The sequence below is a fragment of the Heteronotia binoei genome, chromosome 8 (assembly GCF_032191835.1).
Source record: "Heteronotia binoei isolate CCM8104 ecotype False Entrance Well chromosome 8, APGP_CSIRO_Hbin_v1, whole genome shotgun sequence".
In the NCBI taxonomy this organism is placed as follows: Eukaryota; Metazoa; Chordata; class Lepidosauria; order Squamata; family Gekkonidae; genus Heteronotia; species Heteronotia binoei.
Window position 1 is genome coordinate 22597872 of NC_083230.1, and position 23122 is coordinate 22620993.

General features: G+C 47.7%; 1 protein-coding gene across 3 annotated transcripts in view; it reads left to right on the forward strand.

The window, feature by feature from the left end:
* GRM8 (glutamate metabotropic receptor 8) overlaps window positions 1–23122 on the forward strand; it is a 999131-nt gene that overhangs the window by 504360 nt on the left and 471649 nt on the right. The window lies entirely within an intron of this gene.

Sequence of the window (23122 nt, forward strand, 5' to 3'; positions counted from 1 at the left end):
AGGGAGACCATCATTATGGCAACTCCAGTGGCGTAGGACTCCCAGTGCATGCAAGAGGTGGAGGCAGCTAGAGGAGAAAGCCAGCCCACCTCCCTTGGATTGACCAGTCCTGGTGCATTCGCTGCAGCACATGACAGTAGTCAGGGGTGGGGAGAGGTGGCCCCAGAGAGGCTGCTCACCACCCCCCAACCCGCTCCTGACAGAGAACTGAGCCAATCACGGGCAGATAGTTGAACTCCTGGTGTCCCTGCATGCCTGCAGGGGACATGGACATTCTCCCAGTGAAAAATACAAGTCCACCCCCTGCCAGCCCCCCTGGCTTTGGAGACCCTTTGTGATGCCCCGACACCCTCTCCAGTGTGCATGGAGCTCCTTCCCCGGAGGCAGCAGAATGCAGTGTGTGAGGCACCAGCCATGCAGCCATTCCATTTGCCCCCCCCAACCCGCTGTAGGTTGTGCCCTGAGCATAACAGCCCCATGGGGTTGGGCAGGCTGTCGGGCCGACCAGGCTGAGGTGCAGCACCTGGCCTCCTGTGGGAGGAGTGGAGCAAAGACCCCCCCTTTCCTGTCCAGCCTTGCGCATGCAAGGTGACTCATAGTCTCTCCTCTGCCCCCTCAAGGACCAAGCGAGCCTGCCCCCAAGACATTCCCTCAGAGAGGACACTGACAAAGTGGCAGAGGGGAGGGGCACAGGGAGTGTGCAGCAGATGGCAAGCAGGAGAGTAGTGCACATCTCAGACTTTATTGTGCTGGAACTAAATTCAAGGCACAACTTGGACAGTCTTGCAGGTGCAAGGCTCCACTCAGAGAGGAGGGCAGGAACAGCTGACTGAGTACGGGTGGTTCAACACCACCACACACAGAAGCCTCTTTGGGGTGTGTGCAGTCACACTTACCCAACCACCTCTGCACGCTGAGTTCCTGGAGACTGAGTACCTGTTGGGACTTGGAAATGAGAGGTTAGCTACAGAGGAGAGACCTCACTCTCTTCTTTGCAAGTCAAAGAGCTCACCTTGTTCTGCCTAAGCAACTTTGCTGTGCAGTGCCCATCACCAAAGTGCCCCATCCCTCACTCTAAGTTCACGTGGCAGGGAGCTCCTCAGCAGAGCCCCTCACTGTGAGGCCTTCCCTACCTAATGCATCGTTCGAGGTCGAAGCGGAAGTATTGCTAGGAGGTGGAGAGCAGTGATTGGGTGTTGGGGAGGGGACTAGGGTGACCATAATGTCTGAAGGCCAGCCAGGGACACGTTGGGGGGGGGGGAGGTAGGGGTGTGCGCGCGCGAAGCGCGCGCGCCGCCGGAAACAGGAAGTGACGTCACTTCCGGTGACGTCACTTCCGGTGATGGCATGCCACCACAGGAAACAGGAAGTGACATCACTTCCTGTGACATCATTTCCCCGCGTCACCTGCCGGAAATGGGAAGTGACATCACTTCCTGTGACATCATTTCCCCCAAATGACATCATTTCCCCCAAATGCCACTGCCGGAAACAGGAAGTGACTTCACAGCACTTCCTGTGACATCCCCAAAAATCCCCCAAATATCACCGCCGGAAACAATTTTGTTCTGAAATCCTGTATATACTTCATCAGTATATGGGATAAGGCACTTTCTCAACTGTGCTGCATAATGCAGCCTATTTATTTTGTCCTGTTGGCTCTGTTGGCTCTATCTGCGCCACCTTCATCACTTTCGGGGTGTGGATCCCCCAGTGGGGTGCTCTCCCGACTCCCTCCGCCGGCTGTTTCTGATAGCCCTGCGCCCCCTCTTTCATTTGATATGTGTCCCGTGCGGGTGCCACCCTCCCGCCGGGAGATGCCGCAAAATGAGCCCCCTTGAGGCTTATAGCGGCAGGGCTCGGGGGAAGCGAGCTAGACTGCTGTTCTTTTGAGGGGTTATAGAGTGTTTCGAGCCCGTCCCTGTGGCATCGGTCCCATCGTTGTGGGGCCCAGGGGGCCGGCGCAGCGGCACGCCGAAGCAACCTGTCACTAATAACACAGGTCGAGATGCAGGACAGGAACCCGGAAGTGACCGACAGCCCTACCCCACCTTCCTGAGTAGTTATAAAATATTTGCCTACCATCTTCTTCTCACTTCTCACAGAGAGAACTCTAGCCTTCTGTGTTATACTTCTGAAGATGCCAGTCACAGATGCTGGCAAAACATCAGGTTCTACAATGCCAAGACCACAGCCATACAGCCTGAAAAATCTACAACTAAAGACAATAATGCTGGGAAAAGATGAAGACCAAGCATGTGATGGGTTGATTCAATGAAGAAACCCATGGCCCTCAGCTTGCAAGACCTGAGCAAGGTTGTTAACAATAGGAAGTTCTTAGGGTTGCCATAAGTTGGAAGTAACTTAATGGAAGTTAACACAGAGACAGAAATATCTGGCAGGGAAGCCAACTCAGCCTAGCTTGAAAAACTCTTGAATCAGCATTTTATGCCATTAAAGGTTTTTTGAATTTGAATCAGCTCATCTGGCCATGCCACGGTGACACTGAGACTAGACTACTGTAGTGCACTGTGCATTGCTCTCCCCACCAAACCAATTCAGAAATCCAGCTGGTGCAGAGTGCCATGTCGTGGCTCTTATAGGCAGCTAGATGGGGCATGCATATTACTGCCATTCTGCAGTCCTTCCAATGGCTGGCCTGTACGTGTGCCTTCTCCATTCTGGACCCTGCATATGGTGTGCCTGAGGTCAGAAGGCACCTACACTCCTGGCTTTCCACAAGCTAAGCTAAACTAAATTATTCCAGAGGGCTTTTCTATGCAAGCAATAGAATAGCACAGTTCAAAAGGCTTCACAAAGATACTTTGAAAAAGATTCCTTCCCTTCCCAGAACAAAATAGGGGTCAATTACACCTTTAAGATCAACTTAATTTTATTCAGAACGTAACATAGTAAAATTTCACTATTCTGCTATTGGGTTTTAATTTTGTACCACCTGGCATTCCAAACCCCACCAGCTATATGTGTCTGCTTACTGCACCTCATTCCGCGTCTGAAGAAGTGTGCATGCACACGAAAGCTTACGTTCTGAATAAAACGAAGTTGGTCTTAAAGGTGGAATTGACTCCTATTTTGTTCCACTACTTCAGACCAACACTGCTGCCTGTATGGATCTGCCCTTCCCAGAAAGAGCGGTGTCCAGACCTAACCGGGCTGGACTTCAGCCGGGCTGCAGTTAGTGACGTCCTGTAATGCAGCTCGACAGGGCTTCTCTGGAGTAACTCCGACCAGGGCTGTACTCCCACTGGGAGGAGAGGCAAACTGCTCTGGCTGGTCTCCAGAAAGCATTCTTCCTGATCGATTTGGAGTTCCCCATGAAGATAGCAACAGCAAGCCTTACCTCTGCCTGAAACAGCACCTGTGCTGAAAAGTCTGCTTTGCTCCCTCTCGGGTGAGGCTGATTCTAAGGTCGACTCGCTACTTTTCCGCCACGCTCATTCGCTGCAGCCCCTCCCGGAAGACGCGAGGAAACTCGAGGTGCTGGGCCTTACACTGGGGCCTAGGGTTGCCAAGTCCAATTCAAGAAATATCTGGGGACTTTGGGGTGGAGCCAGGAGACATTAGGGGTGGAGCCAAGATCAAGGCTGTGACAAGCATAATTGAACTCCAAAGGGAGTTCTGGTCATCACATTTAAAGGGACGGCACTCTTTTTAACTGCCTTCCTTCCATTTTAAGTAATGGAGAATGGAAGCACCTTCTTTTAGGGCTCTTAGAATTGGACCCCTTGGTTCAATCTTTTTGAAACTGGGAGGTGTTTAAGGAGAGACACCAGCTGCTATGCCAAAAATTTGGTGCATCTACCTCAAAAAACAGGTGCCCCCAAGCCCCAGATACCCATAGATCGATTCTCCATTATACCCATTATACTCCATTATGGGAACCAGTGTCCACAGGGCATAATACAATGCCCAGCAGACATTTCCCTCCTCCCCCCTTTCTCATAGCCCTGAAGCAGGGGATGGTCCTCAAACCAGGAGATCCCCTGCCCTCAACTGGGGATTGGCAACCCTACATTTCTTCCAGGGGAAACCAATCTCTATAGTTTGGAGATGGGAGCTCTCCAGGCCACACCTGGAGTTAGGCAACTCTATAAGAACCATACCACTGCAGTCTTGTTCCACCTATACTGGCTCTCAGTTTCCTTCCAGGGCCAATCAAATGTGCTGGTATTGATCTTTAAAGCCCTATATGACATGAGGCTGGTATGCCTTAAGGACTGTTTATTCCCACGCAAATCCCACGCAAGTTGAATAATCACACAAGTAGCTGTGTCTCTCTTATTTAAGGGGAAAGGGTACTGACTTAGCCTCTGTTTTGTTAAAATATGTAACTTTGGAAAAATTATTACAGTTGGTTATACAGCATGTGCTTATGCAGTAGCAGGAGAATAAGTTAGCAGGATGCAGCCTGTGAAACAACAATAGTCTGTGGGTCATGGGTGGAAAACTAATCCTTTCATAGAAATCAAACAAGAACAAACAAATATGCTACACCTTCATTCTCTGACATGAATATATCTAGAGTATACTATGCCCTAAGTATTTGCTTCACTTAGACACCCCTCTCCCCCAAAAAGGGGGGGAGATTTGCATCTAAAGGCTGTGGAAACATAACTGATAATTGATGGCCTCACTCACCTCACCTATGCTAAGTGCTTGACTGCACAAATTCTATTTAAGCCAATTGGGGGGAAAAGAAAAAGAAAACAGCTTATTTACCTCATTACCTTTCTCTTTTAAGTTCCAGAACACAAGGGACAGCTCCAGGAAGCTGCCCTCAGAAGGTGGCACCAAAGGGAATGTAAACATTTTAAATGGACAGCTAGATCACCAAGGAGGTGGAAAGGATAAGAAAAAGCTGGGGGAGGGGGTGGTCAGCTATGGAATCCGAAAGAGTGGGAGGGTGGTGGAAAACAGCGTCCCAAAACGAGGTCAAAAAGAGGCTTCTAACAGGGAGGGGAAAGAAAACAAGAGCCTCTGTGCTGCCGGGATGGAAGGACAGACAAGATAAACGGATTCTGACCGGTGGGCAGAAAAAGCCAGTCACGGAAGTGCAGGACTGCCAAAAAAACAAAGGGGGGGGGGAAGCTCTCATTACACACGAAGGATGGCTGAGATTGAGGGAACGCGATTTTGGAGGAGGTAAATAAAGAGTTTTAAAGGGGGAAGACACAAATTGCAAGCATGAAGAGGGGCCCGTGAGCAAGGCGAAGGGAATGAATGCGCCTCAGCTGCTTTCCCTTCCCTTCCGTGCTGCCGTTACCTTACTCCGTCCTGGGTCATCAGCTGAGATTTTCCCCTGGTTTCCCCCCCCCCCTCTCTCTCTTAAAGGTTTTTTTTTTTAAAAAAAAATGTGTAATGCTCCCCCCCTTCCTTTCCTCCCCCGAGGCCACAAGCAGAGATGCATCAAAGGGAATGGAACTATTCCAGGGAAGTGGTCAGCATAGCAGAGCTTGGCTGGCAAGCCTGGCCTGAGATCTAGAAAGCAGCCGCGACAGCGCGGCTGGGCCCTGCAAGCCAGGCTGGGGACTGGGGCTCTGGTAAGTGACTGCTGCAGGGAGGCTCAGCCGGCAAGCGCGCTCTACGACCTGGGCTCTGGGAACTGGCCGCTACAGCGCGGCTGGGCTCCGTGAGCCTGGCAAGCAGCTGCTTATAGGGAGGCTTGGTGCTGCGAGTCTGCCCTGCACGGGGGGGGGGGGGGGGAAGCGGGCAGGGAAGGGTAGGCGAGGCCGCGGATTGCTCGGCGGCCTGGGCCGCGGCGCCCAGCCGCCCAGCAGGTTAGCAGGGGAGGGGGGAGGGCAGGGAAGGGCAGGCGAGGCCGCGGATTGCTCGGCGGGCCCAGCCGCCCAGCAGGCTTCGGCAAATGGGGGGAAGGGGGGAAGGCCACACTTACTGTAGTGTAGGGTTTTCCTCTTCTTCTCCTCTCTTTTTTCTTCTCTCTCTTTCTTTCTCTCTCTCTCTCTCTGCAATGGGCAAGGAAAGCAGATCGAGCTCCTCGTCTGCTGCCCAGCCCAGATCAGAGTAGGAGGAAGAGAAAGTACAGCGCGGGAAGCGGGGGTGGGCAGCCACGTCCCACGGACCAATGGTGAGGGCCCCTAGCTGCCTGCCACGCCCCCAGACCACTTCAAGACTGCTCCCTAGTGGCTGGGCAGGCTGGCAGGTAACGTGGAGCCCTCACCATTGGATCCATTTTAGCTAAACCGGGACTTTTAATGGTCCCGGTATAGCTAAGCCGGGAGGCGGGATTTGGGGCGCGGGGGAGGGACAATCCCGGGAGCCCGGGACGGTCTGGTCACCCTAGAGGGGACTCACCCAGCCCGGGGCACGGGGGGATTGGTGAGGCAATTACATGGCTCCCTAAGCAGTTTGCAAGCTCCCGCGGTGGTGGGGACAATAATTATTTCCAGTCTCCACAAGTGCCTATGGGATACACTATCATTTTCCTGGTTGTAACTTTATGCCTCTCGGAGGGGCACGTCATGGCCCAAAGTTCTTAGGGAGTCACCTAAGCCTGGCCGTGCCCCCAACTGCACCCCCACCTGCACCAGCATAGCTTGCTCCTTCATACTTCTGTCTCCACTCGGGTGCAGCCCTCAGCCTCTGCTCTAGGGTGGGGTGGCGCTCCGGTGGGCTCACGCATGCGTAAGTCGCCTCTGTGGTTTGGGAGCTGCACGGAAGCAGAGAGAAGGGTGCTCCAAAGAGTGATGGTGAGAGCACAGAAGATTTGTGGATGTTCTCTCCCCTCATTGGTGGATCTGTATGATATGGGATGTAGAAGGAAGATACAAATGATCTTAAGGGACCCTTCAGATCCGGGCCACTTGCTATTTGAGATTTTACCGTCAGGTAGGAGATATAGAGTGTTGAAGGCAAAGACAAATAGATTCAAAGGCAGCTTCTATCCAAGTGCCGTGGTTAAGCTAAATGCAGGGTTATGAATGGTTATGTGTTTTTAGATGCATTTAAATGGTCTATGTATATGTCCTTTTGTGGGTGTTGATGTGTTGGTATGTTTGTGGAAGAGCACCTCATTTCGTTGCTCTCATTTTCTTTTTTGAGAACAATGACAATAAATTTATCTATCTATCTATCTATCTATCTATCTATCTATCTATCTATCTATCTATCTATCTGTCTGTCTGTCTGTCTGTCTGTCTGTCTGTCTGTCTGTCTATCTCTGCCATGATGCAACTGGACTTTCGCTGGCTCAAATGCGACTTTCACCAACATAACACTTCGCCCCCATAGGATTGTGCATTTAGTGTCCATTCAGCCAACAGGGTTCTCTCTCTCTCTGTTTCTCAAACAGTTGGCTCCCTTTCACATGCTTGAGTGCACATACATGCACAAAATCACATGCACTTCTCTCTATTCTCCTCAACTGATAGGGTTGCCAGGTCTGACTCAGGAAATATCTGGGGGCTTTGGAGTGGAGCCAGGAGCAAGTTTGTGACAACTATAATTGAACTCAGAAAAGAGTGCTAGCCTTAACATTTAAAGGGACCATGCTCCTTTTAAATGCCTTCCCTTCTTTAGAAACAATGGCGGATAGTGGCACCTTATTTTGGGGCTCAAAGAATTAGACCCCCTTGTCCAATCATTTTGAAACTTCGTGTGTTTTTGAGGAGAGGCTCAAGATGCTATGCTGAAACTTTAGTGCCTCTACCTCAAAAAACAACCCCCCCCCCCACAGAGCCCCAGATACCCACAGATTGATTTTTCATTAAACCCTATGGGGACCATTCTTCATAGGGTATAATGGAGTACCTAGTGGACATTCAAACCCCCTCCCTGATAACCCTGAAACAAAGAGAGGGCCTTCAAATCACGGGATCCTCTGCCCCCAACTGGGGATTGCAACCCCATCAACTGAGGAAAGTCATGTTCTCCAAATTCTAATGGATAATTGAGCAGGAGAAGCTATGAAGTACCTGTAGATTATCAAATGACAGTTAGGTATCTTGCGGATACATCAGTGGACCATTCTGAGCAGTTGGTCTGACAACCCACAGTATTTGGGATCATGAGTCGTGACTTTTAATTGGTTGTGTATGTGAAGTTCTGTGCAGTTCTATTTAACTTAATGCGTTTGAAGTAATTCTAATAAGGCTTTAAGTAAATAAGCATCATGTTCACAGTCCAGACATTTTTTGTTAGAACTGACCAAACATGTCTAAGTAATGCATTTATATCTTATCCCAACTGTTGGTCACATAAGCAGCTAGGTACGAAGCAAGAGCGGGAAAAGAATTCAAAAGGTATTCTTAGACAGCCCCCCCTCCCCATCTCAGACTGCTTTCAGAAGAACTGAAAGTTACTGTCTCTGGCAGTACAGATAACAGATTACCTTCAGAGCTGCACAGAGAAGACTTTCTGTAGTGTTAGCCAAATTGCCTATGGAATATCTTTGGGGAATTTATTTAGGTGGGCAAGATGGCCAAAATATCTGGGAACAATAACCTGTGTATACCAGAGTCAGTTTCCCAGGAGACCTTGAGCCAATGAAGAGATTTTGGACTTAATGCAATTCTTTTTATTGGGGGAAAATTTACTCATATAATAAAAATAACAAGCATTCAACACACTCAATACAGAACTACTTTTCCTCAGTCTTCTCTTCTGAGGGAAACAGTGCTCATCATGGCATAAACAGAACATATAATGAGGGTATGGAGTTCCAATCTAGGATCAGCATAGGGGTAGTACATAAACACCTAGTTTCTTTAAATGAAACTAAGTCCTCAGGACAAGATGAACTGCATCCAAGGGTGCTAAAAGATGTAATTTCGGATGTAATTTCTGAGCCTCTGGCTATTATTTTTGAGCATTCATGGAGAGCAGGAGAGGTGCCAGATGATTGGAGGTGGGCGAATGTTGTCCCCATCTTCAAGAAGGAGAAAAAGGAGGATCTGGGTAACTACTGACCCAACAGTTTGACATCTATACCTGGAAATGTTTTAGAATAAATCATCATACAGTCAGTCCTGTAACATTTAGAAAGGATGCCTATGATTACTAAGAGCCAGCATGATTTTCTCAATAACAAGTAATGTCAGACTAACCTAATCTATTTTTTTTTGAGAAAGTGACCACCTTGCTGGATCAGGGGGATGCTGTAGACATTGTTTATCTTGATTTCAGTAAGGCTTTTGATAAGGTTCCACATACTATCCTTGTTGACAAGTTGGTGAAATGTGGTTTGGATCCATTTGCCATTAGATGGATCTGTAACTGGTTGACAGATTGTACCTAAAGAGTGCTTGTGAATGCTTCCTCATCTTCTTGGAGAGGAGACACAAGTGGAGCACCTCAAGGATCTATCCTGGGACCTGTTTTGTTCAACATCTTTATAAATGATTTGGATGAAGGAATAGAGGGAAGACTTATTAAATTTGCCGATGATACTAAATTAGGAAGGGTTTCAAATACAGTAGAAGACAGAAACAGGATACAGGATGACCTTGACAGACTGGAAAACTGGGCTAAAACCAATAAAATGAATTTTAACAGGGATAAATGTAAAGTTCTGCATTTCAGTAGGAAAAATCCCATGCATGGTTATAGGATGGGGAAGACTTGTCTTAGCAGTAGTATGTGTGAAAAGGATCTAAGGGTCTTAGTGGATCACAATGATTATCACCTGTACATATACTCTAATAGAAAAAAGTCAGATGTATTTATTCTGTAAAGATCAAGAGTTGTGTACCCAATGTACCTAATGTTAGAAGCAAAAGATTTTGCTCTTCTTTCCGGGCATTTGCTTTAATGGATACTATGGTTAAGTCTGTGGAAACACAAGAAAGAAGTTTAACATGTATGATTGATGAAAGGAAGAATATACTGTGATTTGTAGGGCTGTAAGATTTAATTGGTTTAATTGGTACATTAATCAACCAGAATTTTCAATGATAAATCATCAGGGACAATTTTTAATTGGTGAAGCAAATTTAAGGCACACTTGTTTGTTTTTGAAATTGTTTTAGTTTTAGTATGTTGCTGTCATAGGGAATGAAAATAATAAATGTTGAAGTGAGCCTTGCCTTCTAGCAGTGCATACTAGCTGACTTTTTAAAATTAAATAGGGATATGCATATTTATTTACATATGAACATATGAAGCTGCCTTATACTGAATCAGACCCTCGGTCCATCAAAGTCAGTATTGTCTACTCAGACTGGCAGCGGCTCTCCAGGGTCTCAAGCTGAGGCTTTTCACACCTATTTGCCTGGACCCTTTTAGTTGGAGGTGCCAGGGATTGAACCTGGGACCTTCTGCTTACCAAGCAGATGCTCTACCACTGAGCCACCGTCCCTTAATTTAAATAAAGTCAAGCATCTTATTCATTACTACACCAAAAATGGTTAACCAATTTACAGTGCCATACTAAACCGAGTTACACCTCTCTAAATTCATGGAAGTTAGTGGGTTTAAAAGTGTGTAACTCTACTTAGCATGGCACTGTAAAGCTTTCTTAGGCTGGATTCAGACAGCCAGTTTGAGCCAACATAAGCACTTCTCCTAGGTGAATTAAAAAGTCAAGGTCAGACAGGCACACCTGCAGCCCATTTCTCTCTTGCACTCACCCTGTCCTCCAATGTCTCTGAGATGGATCAAATAGCTACCAGTAGGGAAGTGGTAGCAAATCTTCTGCCACACCCCTCCTGCATTTTCTGGTGCCTCACTGCAGGAGTGTGCAAGAAGAAGAAGAAGATATTGGATTTATATCCCGCCCTCCACTCCGAAGAGTCTCAGAGCGGCTCACAATCTCCTTTACCTTCCTCCCCCACAACAGACACCCTGTGAGGTGGGTGGGGCTAAGAGAGCTCTTACAGCAGCTGCCCTTTCAAGGACAACCTCTGCCAGGGCTACGGCTAACCCAAGGCCATTCCAGCAGGTGCAAGTGGAGGAGTGGGGGATCAAACCCGGTTCTCCCAGATAAGAGTCCACACACTTAACCACTACACCAAACTGGCTCTCAAGCAAGGCGGATTGGCAGTGTGAATCCACCAATCTGCTCTAGGCACTCACCAGTATTCTTTAAAAAAAAAAAAAAATCACTGCCATAGAGTACGTGAGTACATGAGCACATAACCACTAAGAATGTAAGGGAAAAAAGGAACCCAAACTATGCTAAGGGGATGGTGTGCAATAACCATGTGAATGCATCAAAGCGCCCTCCCTCCCCCGCATGATATACGGATGCTTCACGTAGGCGTGTGTGAACGAGATTTCTCCACTCCATTTTGGGGCATCATGATTTGAGATGCCTCCCGGTCACATGGAGCTGCCTGTCTGTACCCATCCGTAGTGTAATGTGCACCGTAATGATGCAGATCTTCCATATTTAAAAGATATACACTGGCAGGTGAACATGCGTGGGAGAAGGGTCATTAGGAAAGGTAACGTGAGTTTATGGTTCCATTTAATATTATTAATAGGTGTGCTTGATCGTATTCATCTTTAAGCCAAATATTGGTTTGTTTCATTTTAGCTAATTATGTTCACATGTATCATCCTCACACCTTTATTATGTGAAGTTTAATATACTCTTCACATTACAAAAAAAGATCAAGTTGTGACAATGTAAAAAGCTCCAGCTCCCTTAAGAGTAGGTCTGAATGACCCGAAGTGCTTACTTGACACTGAGATTTATTTATTTATTTTAGTAAAGAGATGTTCTCATTGAAACCTTGCCCCAAATGTTAATTAAAATCATTCTTTCATGCATGTCCCTTTTACTGTTAAGAAAGCAGCTTCATCTTTCTGTAAGGCTAGCGTTTTGTTTTAACTATTCTGCAAACCTAATCAGCCTTTAAGTGCCTATAATGACTGACTGCACTCTTTAAAATAGAAATGAGAGAAGAGTTTTCATGAGCCATATACTTTACTTTACAAAATAAAAATTGTTTGCAAAAAAAAAAAAGAGCATAGGGCGGCAATGAAGTCTCCCACGGACTCATTGGGCTTCTGGCAGCGCTCGGAGAAATCGAAGTGGCGCACCAGGACCATTGGCTGTGGTGCAAAATGGGACGTTAGAGCCTCGGTGACGTCCTTGATGGAGTTGGCTTTGAGCGTGGCAGGCACTATTAGGCCTTGTGCCAGTTCCAGTGTGTTCATGCCGATGAACAGAGCAGCAGCACCTTCTTTTTCCAGCCCGTCACCTCGTTGTACTCAAAGTTCTCCTGGCGTTCCAACCAGGTCTCCCATCTCTTTGGGCTGGACACGTCGAATTCTGGAATTGTTCCCGGCATAGCGGCCATGTCGTCAGCGGCAGCAGTGTGGGCCGAGGTGCTAGAAGTGGATGCAGCAATGCACAGTGGGATGCGGTTGCTGGGCCTGCTCAGCAGGATCCCACCTTCACCACCGCTATAATATAGTGGGGTTCGATGCATTGAAGAGGCGAAGTAGTAGTGAACATCAGCTCTTTATTAGGCGCAGCATTAGATAGGTTGCACTTCAGGACTGTGGAACTGGGCCAATGGGGCCAACTATGTACAGGGTTCCCGTGCAAGCATGTTATTGGGTCATTCAAACCAGCAGGGGGCTCGTGATTGATGTAGGGCAGCAGGGATTTGGATCCTGCTGCCCATTGTTATCGAGTCCCCAAGCTCCATTCATATGGCTCCAATGAACCAGGCAGGAAACCCCTATACCAGGGGTGTCAAACATGCAGTTCAGGGGCCAAATCAGACCCCTGGAGGGCTCCTTTCAGGCCCCCAGACAACTGGTTGTCATCTGCTTCCTTTTCCCTCTCTCTTGCTTCCTTCTGCGTAACGGCTTGCTTTGCCAGGCTTGCTCAATCGTACAGGAGCTACAGAGCAAAACCTCTATTTTCTCTACTGGCTGAGGCGCCTCCCCCTTTTCCCTCTCTCTTGCTTCCTTCTGCGTAACGGCTTGCTTTGCCAGGCTTGCTCAATCGTACAGGAGCTACAGAGCAAAACCTCTATTTTCTCTATTAGCTGAGGCTCCTCCCCCCCCCCCCCAGTCCCCTGGGGAAAGAAGGAAAGAGCCAGAGCTTCCTTTTCCCAGTTCCCTGGATCCCATAGGAGAAATACAAAGAAAACACCCTTAAGACCAATGAGTGCTAATGTTTTAAGCATGTTTTAAGTTTTTCTTAAAAAAAGAAAATATTTGTGTTTGTGTTCTTTATAACATTTATATCTCTGCTACCTAATCTTAAATTGGTACACACATGGCCTCGTCCAACATGGCCCGGCCCAACCCGACATGGCCCGGCCCCTCAAGGTCTCATTTATGTCAGATCCGGCCCTCATAGCAAATGAGTTTGACACCCCTGCTCTATACAGTCTTCACTATGGTCTGCATACACAACAGGCCTGTTGAGGAAACTCATATTCCAAAGTTTCCCCAGATAGTGCCCTCTCTGGAACAGTTTCATGCTGAGGAAATGGTACCAAGGGAAGGCTAAGTCCTGTTCTACACATGCACTGTGGTCCTGATCTTAATTTGGCACTGCACTTGCAGAAACTGAGGAGAATCCATACGGAATTGTGTTTTGTCTGAAATATAGTAGGGATTCAGACCCAGTCAGTGTACAATGTAATACAGAAAGAAAGGTATTGTGGCATTCAGAGGTAGGGCAGCAGTAGCATTACAATTAATTATTCAGACTTCAGAGCAAGCCACAGTTATCAAAAACATCTTTTAAAAAGGGTTTCTGGCAAACCAAACTACACTTCGTTATCCCTTGCTCAGCATAAAGCTTGAACTGAGCCACTGTGCAATTGCCATAGAACTGATGCCTGAATTCCAGGACCTTAGTAAAGCAAACTTGGTTCCTTTGCTGACTAGTTATGAATATAAACCTATTAATTAACTATTGTCAAATGTTCTGGAAAAACCTGTGATATTTATAGTCAGCTTTGTAGTCAGAATAATATGCTCTTGAAAAGGCAGGTTTGTCTCTTTAATTCTGCTTCATTACCATGAAGTCAGTCAGTTTTATTCGCATCAAATTTAAGTTGCAGATTCAATTACACAATAAATATTACAGTTATAACCCAGCAAGTTTCCACTTTATTGCCTCCACTTTATTAATTTTGTATAATTTGCTAGATGTCAGTATGTCCCCCCAAATAAGCTGAAAAAGTGTCAGAAAATGACAGAAACAGCATCAAGAATGATCATTTAAGTTTCTTTACAGATTATTTTATTTGACCTTAATAAAACATTGCAATCCATAATATTTACTTTTTGTTAGGGATGCAACTGCTGGCCTAGATAAAACTTGGAATAAATAATGCTATAGCATTTTTAAAATATATATTTAAAGATATGCCATGGCTGATTATAGCCTGGCTTACTGAGATAATGTAGGAAGGTTACTGGCTTGGTAAAATAAAGCTGGATTTCAATGGCACTTTAAAGAACATTTATCCCAGAAAGAGAGCAAACAAGGCTCCTCTTTGTGAAGAGAAGATAGCGATTATGCTTCACTGGTCTACCATTTTTCTCATGAGGCAGTGGGTACCATGATGCTTACATCCGAACTGGTACTTCACAGTCATAAGGAAGGCAGAGGGCTTCAGCACTCCCTTGTTCAGCTATCACCGATCCAATAGGAATGCAAAAACAGATTTAGTGATCACATGAAGTAGGAAAGTAATGACGCAGGCGTTTTCCTAATATAGGTTGGTAACCCTATAAAAAGAATCTAACAATGGAACTAAAAACCAAGGGTATTTGTTCCCTCAATGGAATCCTCAAGAAGAGTCTGGACAGCCACCTGTCAGGGATGCTCTACCTTTGGATTTCCTGCATTGAATAGGTTAGATTAGATGGCCTTTAAGACTTCTTCCAACTCCATGATTCTGTACCCAATCATGTTAGCATCAAAACTGCATATGCCTAAGATAGCAGTAAGTCTGAGCTTATATAAGATTAATCGCATGAAAATATAAAGAATGCTGTCTCAATACTAGATACCTCAATCAACAATACACACACACATTATAATAATAATTATTAGTTTATTTCTGTTCCGCCCCTTCTCCCTTTTGGGGGGCTCAGAGCGGAGTACAACAATTTAAATTAAAATCACAATAAAATCATAATAAAAAACAAATTCAACAATCAGTAAGTTCAGCAAGGTGATATGAGCAAGATGGTATAGCTCCACAAGTGGGCCGTAAAGGCGTAGGGGGAGGCTAACCGATCTAATGGATGTCCGCTGCCTCATCCAAAGACCTGGTGAAACAGCTCTGTTTTACAAGCCCTATGAAAGGCCAGTAGGCCAGGTAGGGCCCGGATCTCTATTGAGAGCTGATTCCACCAAGTCGGGGCCAGGACTGAGAAAGTCCTGGCCCTGGTAGAGGCAAGACAGGCATCCCTTGGGCCGGAGACTGTCAGGCCAAACAAAGCGACCTCCGGGGCATATATGAAAGGAGACAGTGCCTTAGGTATGTTGGTCCCAGGCTGCGTAAGGCTTTAAAAGTAAAAACTAACACTTTGAAACAGATCCAGTACTCTATAGACAGCCAGTGCAGGTTGTGGAGCGCCAGCCGTATGCTCACCCATATAGGTGATGCAGTCAGCAGGTGAGCTGCTGCATTCTGCACTCGCTGCAGTTTCCGGATCAGTTTCAGGGGCAAGCCAGCATAGAGCGAGTTATAGTAATCCAGCCTGGAAGTGACCATTGCATGGATCACTGTAGCCAAATCTTGGGAGGATAGGTATGGTGCTATTTGCCTGATCTGCCGTAGGTGGAAGAAGGCAGACCACGCAGCTGTAGTGACCTGGACCTCATGGAAAGGGAGGCATTCAGAATCACTCCCAGACTCTTCACCTGCTGGGCTGGTACCAAAGTGGCCCCGTCCAGGGCTGGGAGTTGGATGCACGAACCCACCCGCCCCTCGATTCAGGTAAAGGACCTCAGTTGGATTTAACTTCAGTCGACTCTGCTGTAGCCATCCAGCCACGGCTCCTAACACCTCCAACAGCTGTTCAGGGGCGGAAGACAGTCTGCCATCCATCAACAGATAGAGCTGCATGTCATCAGCATACTGGTGACAACCTAACCCAAAACCTTGGGCAATCTGGGCAAGGGGGCGCATATAGATGTTAAAGAATGTAGGTGAGAAAATAGCTCCCTGCGGCACTCCACATATAAGTGGGTGCTGCAGGGAAGTCTGCTCGCCAAGCATCACCCTTTGTCCCCGTCCCTGGAGGAAGGAGGAAAACCATTGTAAGGCCACTCCCCGCACCCCGGCAATGGCAAGGTGGTGGGTCAATAGGTCATAGTTGACCGTGTCAAATGCTGCTGATAGGTCAAGAAGAAACAGCAACGCTGACCTGCCTTGGTCCAGATGCCTTCTTAGGCCATCTGTGAGGGTGACTAGCACCGTCTCCGTCCCATAGCCTGGGCTGAAACCTGACTGGAATGGGTCCAGGGCGGATGTTTCAACCAGGAAAACCTGCAGCTGCTCCGCTACCGCTATCTCAATTACCTTTCCCAGAAATGGCAAGTTAGAGACTGGGCGGTAGTTAGCTAGTACACTAGGGTCTAGGAAAAGTTTTTTCAAAAGCAGGCAAATTACAGCCCCTTTTAGCATCTCTGGGAATGTCCCATTTGTCAGGGACAGATTAACAATATCACCTAGAGAGTCCCTAATACCATCCTGGCAAGCCTTCACGAGCCAGGATGGACAGGGATCCAGGGGGCAGGTTGTAGATTTCACTGCAGCTAGGATCCTGTCAACATGCTCTAATATGAGTCGACTGAAGCGGTCCAATGTTGGACCATTCAACGGCCAAGGAGCTTCCAGTTCACATACTGTATCAACAGGCTGGGAGGTCCTGGTGGAGAGTCAAGATTTTATCTGCAAAATATATCGCAAAAGCCTCAGAGCCGATATCCAATTCTCTATCTTTTTGATTGCTCAATGGCAAAGTTGTCAGAGACCGAATCATTCTAAATAATTGGGCTGGGCATGACTTTGCAGACTCCATGGAGGCCACAAAGAAAGTTTTCTTAGCAGCCTTCACAGCCTTCTCATAGACTTTCATAAGCGTTCTATAAGAGGTTCTGGACTCTTCATCACAAGCACGCCACCACACTCTCTCTGTCTAAGCTGCCGTTTCATCCTTAGCAGGTCCAGGGAGTACCAGGGAGCTGCTTTGGTACTACAGTGAAGAGGGCGCCGGGGGGGGGGGCGATGTCATCGATGGCAGTGGAGAGCTGGGAATATCAGTCCTCCACAAGCTCATCTAATGACCCACCAGGGGGCATTGGATCTCGCAAGGCCTCTTGGAACCACTCTGGGTCCATTTGGCTCAGCGAGCGAGCATAAATCTGCTCGCCGCCTAAACAGGGTGGAAGCTGCAGGTCCAGCTGGACTTTCAAGGCATAGTGGTCTGACCATGGAACAGCATTTGCCACCATCAGATCCACTGATATCCCTGCCCTGAAGACCGGCCCAGTGTGTGGGAACCGAAACAAATTGGTTGAGTCCCAGCATTCCCATGGCTGACACCAGGTCCTGTGCCTGCAAGGACGCTGCATCATCAATGTGGACATTGAAATCCCCCAAAATTAGAAGTCTGGGGAAGTCCAATGCCCAGGTGGACACTGCATCCAGCAGGGCAGGTAGGCTCTCCGGTGGTGCATTAGGTGGTCGGTACACCACCCAGATCGCCAAACTCTTCTCAGTTTCCCACACCAGGCCAGTACACTCTATGCCAGCGATGTTCGAGTCAGGCAGTGCCCTGAAAGAAAAAAAGTCTTGAATGAGCACTGCAACTCCCCTCCCCCCGCCCATTTGTCTGAGACTGGTGAAGGACTGCAAACCCTTATACACACACACACACACAGAGTATATATACACAGCATATATATGTGTTGTACAAAAAACCCAGCAGGAACTCATTTGCATATTAGGCCACACACCTGATGCGAAGCCAACCAGAACTGTGTTCCTGTGCATTCCTGCTCAAAAGCCCTGTATATATACATATTCACTTTTGGTATATAGTCTATATATATAAACTAAAATTACTGAATCAGTATTTCTCTTCTCATTACAGTTCTATTAACCCTAAGGAAAAAAAAATAGCACAGGGAAAACCATAACAAATCATTGCAACTGAAACACAAGAACTTGTTTCTATGCATTTCTGAGTAGCTACACCGTTACTCCTGACATGGATGATCCAGGCTAGCCCAATCTCATCTGATCTCAGAAGCTAAGCAGGGGCAGTCCTCATCAGTATTTGGATAGGAGATCACAAAGGAATACCAGGGTTGCTATGCAGAGGCAGGCAATAATAAATGACCTCTAAACATCTCTTGCCTTGAAAACCCTGTGGGGCTGCCATATGTTGGCTGTGACTTAACACAAAAAAAGAGTTACTACTGTAGTCCCTTAGCCCACAAAAAAAGTGACATTCTGTTTCCATGATTATTTTTATTGTTTGCTGCAGCATGTAAAGACAAAATATGGACATCTGGGGGGTCTTTCTGTTAAATTGATTCCATATTTTAAGTAAATGTATCTAGAGAAGGCAATGGCAACCACCAAACCATCAAACCAAATGGCTGATCTGGGGAAGGCAATGGCAAACCACCCCGTAAAAAGTCTGCCGTGAAAATGTGAAAGCAATGTCTTCCCAGAGTTGGAAACGACCAGCGCTTACACAGGGGACTACCTTTACCTTTGTCTAGCTGATACATGTAGTATAAATTGTCTATTACCAGTTTAGTATCCTGACTGTTAATATGTTCATATTTAGGTTAGCAGTTTTCTCTGTAGTGCACTCGTTATAGGAGGTGCTTCTAGTATGTAAATTTTACTCAGACACCACTTCAGTTGCCTTGCTGTGACATTTAGCCACAGCAAACTTATGGTATTTATGAACAGTCAGTTGTGGCAGGTTAATCCAAGCATTAGAATGTCTTTTTTTCATCCATGGAATGTAAGATATCCCCTCCACCCCCTTTTCAAGTTGCAAAGGAAATAGAAGATGCCTCGAGCAGAACTTGCTGCTGAGTGTCATAACCAGCAGCATAGTTCTGAAGGGAAGAGCTTTAAAATAGTTAATATATCTACAAAATATGGGACTCGGTCAGCCCAGTCCAGAGAACCACCGTGTAGCTGCGCTTGAGTGCAGAACTAGTGTCGGCGGCCACAGTTGGCTCCCAAAGGAGAGACGTTACGCCACGCTTGGAGAGGGAGAGCGGCCCGACGAGCAAGAGAGCCTGTCGCCATGGTGATTCTGCCCAGACGCACGCCATTGGCCCACTGCCGAGGCAGGAGTGGGGGAGGCACAGGCTTGCGCAGGACCACGGGATTGGCCAGCCCATTGCAGGACCACGGGATTGACCAGGTGAGGGGGTGGAAAACCCGCACTTGAGAGGCCATCAATCCCCTCACTCCCTTCCGCTGTCAGAGACTCTGCCAGTGGCAGGCAGGCAGAGGCATGTTCAGACAAGCAGGAAGTGCCAAGTGCAGGAGTTTGCTGTCCTAGACAGCGGCTGGAATGTGTGTCTGGGAGCGGGCAGACCAAGTCCAAAAGACACCCCCCGGAACCCCCCTCCCGGTGTTGCCCTGCTGCCACCCCGCTATGTGCAAGGAACACCTCCCCTGGGGGCCGCAGAACTCAGAGTAGAAGTTGCTGGGCATGCATCCACTTCAGCAGCCCCCCCCAGTGCCCTGTGCACAACAGCCCTGTGGGGTCGGGTAGGCTGTCAGCCTGAGCAGGCTGAGGGGAGGCACTCCCCTTCCCTGTCCAGCCACGTGGGGGCAGCATGGTGGCTCATAGCCCATTTCCCTCCCCCAAGAACCAAGTCTGCCCACCCTCCCAGGCATTCCCTCAGAGAGGCCACTGACGGAGGGGGGGGTTGCCCAGGGAACGTGCAGCAGATGCCAAGCAGGAGAGACAACAGAGGGCACAGACTTTATTTTTCTGGAACAGAGTGCAGCAGTCTCCCTGGTGTGTGCTGGGCAGTCATGGGCAGGGCTTCTTTCAGAGCTGCTGCCAGAAACAGCTGACAGAGTGGAGGAGGGGTGGAGCGACACATACGGAAACCTCTGTGTTGGATTCCCACCTGTAAAACGGAGACAGAGATCAAGAGCACCTGCAGGGGTGGGAGCTGGAGGGGCAGGCTGCATTTCAGCCTGCCCCTCTCTTAAAGGGACAGTCTCTGACCTAACTCCCCGCATCGGGGCAGCTGCCACACACACCCCTGTGCCCTGCCAGGGGTTGGGAAAGCAGCAGAGGGCAGACGAAGGGAAGGGAGCAGGCAGCAGCACAGGGTAGCAGGGTCAGCAAATGCCGCCTGCTGGAGCCCACTGTCGGGTTCAAGTGCCGGAGACGCTCGCACATTGAGCAGTCGATAGTGAGGGGAGGAGGAGGATGGGGGGGGGCACAGTGGAACTTACCCAGCCATGGGCATGCAGAGCCTTCGGGAGTCCGGAACCTGTGGAGACCTGGAAACAAGAGCAGTTAGCCCCAGGGGAGAGCTCCTCTCTCCCTCCTTGCAAGTCAAACATATTGTCAAAGCAACCGTGCAGTGCAAAACCCATCAACAATGTGCCTGCCTGTCCCTCACTCTAAGTCTGTATGGCTGGGAGCTCGCCGGCAGAACTTCCCGTCATGCGAAGCTGTCCCTAACAACTGAGTTGTGCAAGGCCAGAGCGGAAGTATTTCTAGGAGGGGGAAGACCGTGATTGTGTGCTGGAGAGGGGGCTCATCAGCCCGAGGTGTGAGGGGGTTGGTGAGGCAATCACGCCGCTCCCTAAGGGGTTTGCGAGCTCCTGCAACGGCGGAGGCAACCTTTGTTTTTGGTTTCAACGAGTGCCTATGGGACACGTTGCTGTTTTTGCAGGTGTAACATTGCGCCTCTCGGGGGGGGGGCGTGTCATGTCCCAAATGACTCAAAAGCTGCCTAAGCCTGGCCACGTCCCCAACCCCACCCCTCCTCCTCCTCCTGAGCGCCGCGCTCCGCCTCACTTCCGCCCACGCTCGGAGTGGCGCTCTGGCGGCCCCCTGCGCATGTAACTCCCCTCCACTGTGGCGGCACCGGTCGTACGTGGGTGCAAATCCTTCCTGTGCCCACATAGCAGATCGTCTGCTCCGGAAAGACTTCCCCCCACCTTTGGATTGTGCTCTAAATGACCTGCTAGGAAAAAAGTTCTGTTAATGCCCTTTTTCTTTAAAAATAATAAAAAAATAAGTTTCAGGACTGTGTTTTAGGCTCAGGTGTTATGGGTAATACTGCATGTGTACATCCCCAGGGGAAATATTTTGGGTCAGGAAAACAGTACCAATCCTCAGTGGCACTTCAGAATTGACATTCCACTTGCAGCTGTCATCTGACTGCAAGTCCATGTAGTGATCACGTGCCACATGTAACATTTATGTTGAACCTTATCTAAATATCCACCAGAATGAATGTACACAAATTGGTCTTTGTATGTCAACTTCATTCCTTAACACCAACTAAGGAAAAACACCCTGATCTCCAAAGCATGCAATTTCCTGTTAACAACTCACCTCTTTCTTCTGGCATTGTCCTTCTCTATCTTTTCCTTCTATCCCTTTCCCTTATGTCTTGCTGTTTGGATAGTAAGCCTGTGAGGTGTTCTATAGTATATTTCATTTTAATTGTCATGTGGTGAATTTTAATGGCAGTGAACTTCACCACTACACCAAATAAAGAGAACAAATTTTGCAGTATGGAAAAGCAAGTGTATTATTTAGACAGAAATAGTCTCATACAATTCACAAGAAGTAGGACTACCAGTATCACTGGGTATCAACTTAAAGTCTACAACATTTGAAACACTGAATTATCTAATGATTTATTGTTGTCAAACATATTATAGCACATCATCATATTTATTTGAAAAGATAACCTGCTAAAAATAGAAAGTCGTATATAAAAGCAGATTATCCCTAATTTAAAACACTTCCCGAGAGGCGCAATGTTACGCCTGCAAAAACAGCAACGTGTCCCATAGGCACGTTCCCTTCAAAAAGGTAGCAGTATAAAAAGGTAGCGGCGGGCGAAGCAGTTGGCCCCCTTCCTAGAGCGCCGTGACCTGGCAATGGTGATCCATGCTACGGTCACCTCGAGACTGGACTACTGCAACGCCCTCTACATGGGGCTGCCCTTGTGCCGAACTCGGCGGCTGCAGCTGGTGCAGAATGCGGCGGCTAGGCTGTTGCTAGGGCTCCCAAGGTGGGAGCACATACAGCCGGGGCTGCGCGGACTGCACTGGCTGAGTTTGCTACAAAGTGCTGGTTATTACCTTTAAAGCCCTATATGGCTGAGGACCTACCTACCTGAGGGATCGTCTCTCCCCATGTGAGCCCCAAAGAGCACTGAGGTCATCTGGAAAAAAACAACTGAATGTCCCTGGGCCAAGGGAGGCCAGATTGAAGGCCACCCGAGATCGGGCCTTCTCCGTCACAGCTCCACTACTGTGGAATCAACTCCCTGAGGAGGTGAGGGCCCTACGATGCTTAGACCAATTCCGTAGGGCCTGTAAGACTCACCTTTTCAGGATGGCCTTCAACTAGTAACAAGCTATGAATACTGCTGAAAATGCTTTTGAAAATGCTTTTGGAAAGGCTTTATTTACTGAATCCCACTGGAAATCCAATGTTTATAACGCCATATTGTTAATGTTAATTTTAACTATTTATAATCTGTTTTAACCATGTTTTTATAAGTATAATTGATGTATCGTATATTTTATGTTGTGAGCCGCCCTAAGCCTGCTTCGGCGGGGAGGGCGGGATAGAAATAAAAAATTATTATTATTATTATATATAAACAAAGGTTTTTGTTGCATGCGAATCAAGATAAAACAAATAATGTACCCCAAAGAAGAAAATAATTACTTTCACTTTTTTATATCTCTTTGTATCAAAACTCTTCCAAATTGGATTGGATCATGCCATTTCAAATTAAAAAGGCAAGGCTGGCTTTTTAAAACTCTTGCCCCAAGAGCTGAATTACTACACACAGACTGAGATAAGGACCAACCAAATGGCAGCAGTGCAATTCTAAACAGAATTTAGAGAGGTAACTTTACTTGGCAATGCATTTGCTCCCCCCCTCCAGCTACTGGGGAAGAGC